Raw genomic sequence first — 5,437 nt, 5'->3', positions numbered from 1 at the left:
GAAATCTGTTTATAAAATGTGCATAATAAAATGATTAAAAAGATGAATTTTTGACATTCAGTTTGGGAGTCTACTCAATAGGTCTGAGGCTGTACCTGGGAATGTGTACTTTAATAGTCTACCCCTTCCCCTCTCTTGGTCCCCCACCTCAGATAATTCTGATGCATGGGATTCAGAGATAAGCATTTGGAACCCACTGAGAAGAGCCCTAGGGAACAGGAGAGTCCTGGGAGGGTCAAGGACAGAGTAGTTAATGGAAACTTAGTTTCCATGGCAGTTTCCTAATAGTCTATTAGCCTGCTTGCTGTCCTGGGCTTAGTGGGTGTGAGGGTTTGTCTATTATGTTGACTTGAAGAGTGTACTTAGCTAATAGGACAGGATAATTAACCTGCACATAATTTTGGTTTTGAAAGATCTACTAGTTACGGAGGAAAACACTCTTTTTAGAGGACCAATTTAAACGTCAAGTATCATTTGACTACTCAAGCCTGTCACAGGATGATGGGATTTGATACTTCTGAAAGAGAACTACAGTGGTAGTGGTGGTGTGCCATGGGGTTGGTTCCAAGTCATAGCAACCCTGCAGAAGGTTTCTGAGGCTGTAAATCTTTACAGGAGCAAAAAGCCTCATCTTTCTCCCATGGAATTACTGGTAGTTTTGAACTGCTGACCTTGAGGTTAGCTGCCACTATGCTACTAGATTTCCTTGAGAGACATCTACCTTGTTGTTGTTGTTAGGTGCCATCGAGTTGGTACCAACTCATAGTGACCTTATGCACAGCAGAATGAAACACTGCCCGATCCTGGGCCAACCTCACTATTGTTGCCACGCTTGAGCCCATTGATGCTGCCACTTGGCCAATCTATCTCGCTGGGGGTCTTCCTCTTAGATCTATAGCACTGCTAATATCATTGCTCCACACTATACTTTGCTTTTCTGGAGAAAATGTTGCCAGTGGATGAGACATTGACAAGAATTAAGAAATGATCAATCTACTTATTTTCTTTGGCAACCATATTCCCTGGAAATCTTTGATAGTTCAGGCATGCTCTATGAAGGAATTGCTTTCTCTAACATAGGGTCTTTAGATGGAGCAGACAGTTTGTGCTTAACTGCTAGTTAAAAGCTTAGCAGTTTATATCTACCCAGTTATAGTGTGGAAGAAAAGCCCTGTGATCTACTCTATGATGGTTGTAGCCAAGACCATCCTACAGTGCAGCTCTACTCTGTGACGCATGGGATCACCATGTGTGGGAATCAGGTTCATGGCAACAGATCAGATTAATCTACAATTTGGTTTTGTTTGCCTCAATTTCTCTGTTGTTGTTAAGTGCCATCGAGTCGGTTCCAACTTATAGCAACCCTGAACAGGCTTGAACTGCTGATTCAAACCTTGTGATTCAAACTAACCTCGTGACCCAGAGATAATCCTACAGCACCACACCAGGTCTCCATAATATAGTTTGTTTGTTTTTTTCTTTAAAGTTTTTATTGTGAATTGAGTGAAAGTTTACAGAGCAGATCATCAGTTTTATGTTCCAAATATCATATATTGTGTTTCATTATAATGATTATAATCTCCACCATGTACCGTCAGTTAACAGTTGTTGTTGTTGTTGTTAAGTGCCGTGGAGTCGGTCAGTTAACAGTATTTCTCTCTATTCAAGTTTTTAAAAAACTTTTTATTGTGAATTGAGTGAAGGTGAACAGACAAGATCATCAGCCTTCTTTTCAATCAATCATACGTTTTATTTCATCTCAATGACCAAAGGGTATATTTTGCAAGCCAACCTTCTGCCTGCAGACATACATCCTTTCTCAGTCCATAGGTCTAGAGTTCTCAGCTGCTCACTCTGTGCCACCACCTCTGCCACCTTCTCTGCTGTTGCTGCTTTTCTGGGTATGACCTCATGCTCCACTCATGCTCTTCCCTCTTGATGGTTCTGGGGTCTTCTGTTCCTGAAATGAAAGATTAACTACTCCTCCCTTTTAGTCACACATCTTCTACAATTAGAGTTGTGACAATAACAATTAATCTTGGTAAAAATTACAATTGAATCATAAAATCCTATCACCATCGTTCTCCATCACCTTTCACCAGATCCAGCTGAAAAAGAGGGAAACTACTCAGTGGGCATTCTGAAACTAAGCATATTCATGAAAGCTTGTAAGCCAACCACTTCATGCCTTTATCTGCCCCCATTTTTGATAGCCAATGTCTAACTTGCCTGTCTCTATCAACCCAGTGTGCTGAGGAAACAAGCTTGATCCTTGATATGAAGAATCCTTCCATTTCAATTGAAATTTTTATCAACTGCATCCATAAGCAAAGGTCCAGTTCATTAAATTATAGCAATTTATGCTTGCTCACAATATCAAACTTCTTGATCTTGTTGGGTCGAGTTCTGATCAGCTACCTATCCAAGCTATGTCAAATGAGTATTATCTGCAAGTTTGGGAGTTCTTGCATGCCTCCCCACATTTCAGAATCAGCTGACCACTTCCTTATCTCTAGCCACCAGTGGCTAGGTCAGTGTCCATGGGCTCTGGAGTACACACATCTCCCTAAACTTCATACCAGGCAAACCTTCCTCCTATCTCTCTCATCTTAAGATCAACAGGTGTCAATGGAACATAGCCAGACTCAGCCCATGTCTTCATTGCATCATTTCCCTTACATGCACTCACAAGTAGAGCTGGGTGGTCACCAATGAACATATTAGACTGTTCATGGTTTCCCTTTGCGTAGCAGGCTTAGAAGGGGGTTTTCCCTGATGGACTGACTTTTCTTGTCTTGATAGTTTCTAGGCAAACAGCTTGCTTGATATTCTAACAGCCAAACAGTCTGCTTTTTTTCTGCAGGTATTTCTTTCAAAAAGTATCTTCTTCAGTCCTAGGCATTTTGGGTTAGTCCGCATGTCTTTTCAAGTGGGAATGTCCCACCTCAGAAGATTCTGAGTGGAGTTCAGATTTCTACCTAAGGCTTCATACTCCACAAAGACTTCACAATAAGCCTATTTTCCTGGACACATTTTAAATTCCCCTTTCAGCTAATCCAATAGTTTTAGACTGACTCCAATTAAAGTTCTTTGTGCTAACTTTCTTTTGATTCTTGTCTTTTATGTGACTTCCACAAAAATTTTAAATGCAATTTGCCTGTAGAAAGGATATGTATGTATATATAACCTTTAGAATTTCACAGAGCTAGTGCTGGGACTGCATTTGGTTTTTTTCTTAACAGATCTTATCTTTGAGAGAGTTGTCTCTGTTTTTTTTGTTGTTAGCTGGTTCCATTCATAACAACCCTATGTGTAACAGAACAAAACACCACTGAGTCCTGCATCAAGCACCCTCACAATCATTGCTAAGCTTCAGCCACTTCTGCTGCAATGTTGTTTATCCATTTTGTTGGGGGTATTCCTTTTTTTCACTGTCCCTCCACATTACCAGTGTACTGGTTATGAATCGGGCTGTGAACCGCAAGGTCAGAAGTTTGAAACTGCCAGCTGTTCCACGGCAGAAAGATGAGGCTTTCTGCTCCTATAAAGGTTTACAGCCTCAGAAACTCTGTCCAGGGTTGCTATGAGTCGGAACCGACTCCACGGCACATAACAACAACAACAACTCCACATTACCAAATATGATAGCCTTTTCCAGGGACTGGTCCCTCCTGATAATATGTCCAAAGTATAAGAGACTAAGTTAGGTCATCCTGGCTTCTAAGGAGCATTCTGGTTGTACTTCTTCCAACACAGATTTGTTTGTATTTCTAGCAATCCATGCTACTCTTATACATCAATTCTTCTAAGATCTTTATTCATTGCCCAACTTCCACATACATTGGAAGCTTTTGAAAATACCCTGCTTAGGTCTGGCATACTTCAGTACTCAAACTGACATCGTTCTCTGGAACACATTAAAGAAGTCTTGTGCAGCATATTTGCTAATGCAATACCTTGTTTGATTTCTTGACTGCTGCTTCCATGAGTGTTGATGGTTGATTGGAGTAAAATGAAGGTTTAGACAACTTCAATCTTTTCTCCATTTATCATGATGTTATTATTGGACCAGGTGAGGATTTTTGTTTTCTTTACATTGAGTTGCAACCTATACCGAAGGCCGTGGTCTTTGATCTTATCAGTAAGTATTTTAAATTGCCTTTGCTTTCAGCAAGCAAAGTTGTATCATCTTCATATTGCAGATTGTTAATGAGTCCTCCTCCAAATCTGATGCCAGATTCTTCTTCACATAATCTAGCTTCTCAAATTATTTGTCCATAGTACAGAATAAATAAGTATGTTGAAAGACTACAACCCTGGTGCACACCTTTCCTAATTTTAATGCATTCAGTGACCCCTTATTCTGTTCTAATGACTGCTTCTTGGTTTATGTACAAGTTCCTCATGACCACAATTAAATGTTCTAGAAGAGTTGTTCTCCACAATGTTGTCCATAGCTTATCATGATCCTTATAGACAAAAGCCTTTGTCTAGTCGATAAAGCACAAACGGGGTTACTAATTTCATGGTCAGTAGTTCGAAACTACCAGCTGTTCTGCAGGAGAAAGATGAAGCTTTCAGCTCCCGTTAAAATTTACAGCCTCAGAAACCCTGTACAGGGTTGCTATGAGTCAGAACGACTCCACAGCATATAACAACACAACAAAAGTTGATAAAGCACAGGTAAACATTTTCTTGATATTCTTTTCTTTCAGTCAAGATCCATCTGACATCAGCAATGATATCCCTCATTCCATGTTTTTGTCTGAATCCAGTTTGAACCACTGGTAGTTCCCTGTCAATGTATTGTTACAGCTGTTTTTGAAATATTTTCAACAAAGATTTCCTTGCATGTGATATTAATTATATTGTTTGATAATTTCCGCATCTGTTTAGGTACGGCTCTTTGGAATTGGCACATTTATGGATCTCTTTCAATCAGAGCACAGCCAGGTAGCTGTTTCCAAATGTCCCAGCATAGTTGAGTCAGTGCCCTCATCTATGATGAGCCCAATTAAGTGTTCTAGAATACTTTGCAATATTGTCCATAGCTGGTCATGATCCACACAACTGAAAGGCTTTGAATAATCAATAAAACACAGGTAAACATCTTTCTGGTATTCTCTGCTTTCAGCTAAGATCCATCTGATGTTAGTAATGACACCTCTCATTCTAGGTCCTCTTCTGAATCCAGCCTGAACCTCTGGGAGTTCTCTGTCAATGTATGGTAGCAGCTGTTTCTGTATTACCTTGAGTAAATCTTCACTCACATGGGATTTCAATGACTTTGTTTGATGATTTCCGCATTCCTTTGAGTCACCTCTTTTGGGAATGGGCACAAATACAGATCTCTTCCAGTCAGTTGGTCATGTAGTTGTCTACCAATTTTTTTGGCATAGATGAGTGAGTACCTCTAGTGCTGCATCACTTGTTGAAA

Source organism: Chrysochloris asiatica, unplaced genomic scaffold (assembly GCF_000296735.1).
Source record: "Chrysochloris asiatica unplaced genomic scaffold, ChrAsi1.0 scaffold00320, whole genome shotgun sequence".
Taxonomy (NCBI): domain Eukaryota; kingdom Metazoa; phylum Chordata; class Mammalia; order Afrosoricida; family Chrysochloridae; genus Chrysochloris; species Chrysochloris asiatica.
The sequence above is the reverse complement of the archived record's forward strand: the minus strand, read 5'-3'. Positions refer to the sequence as shown.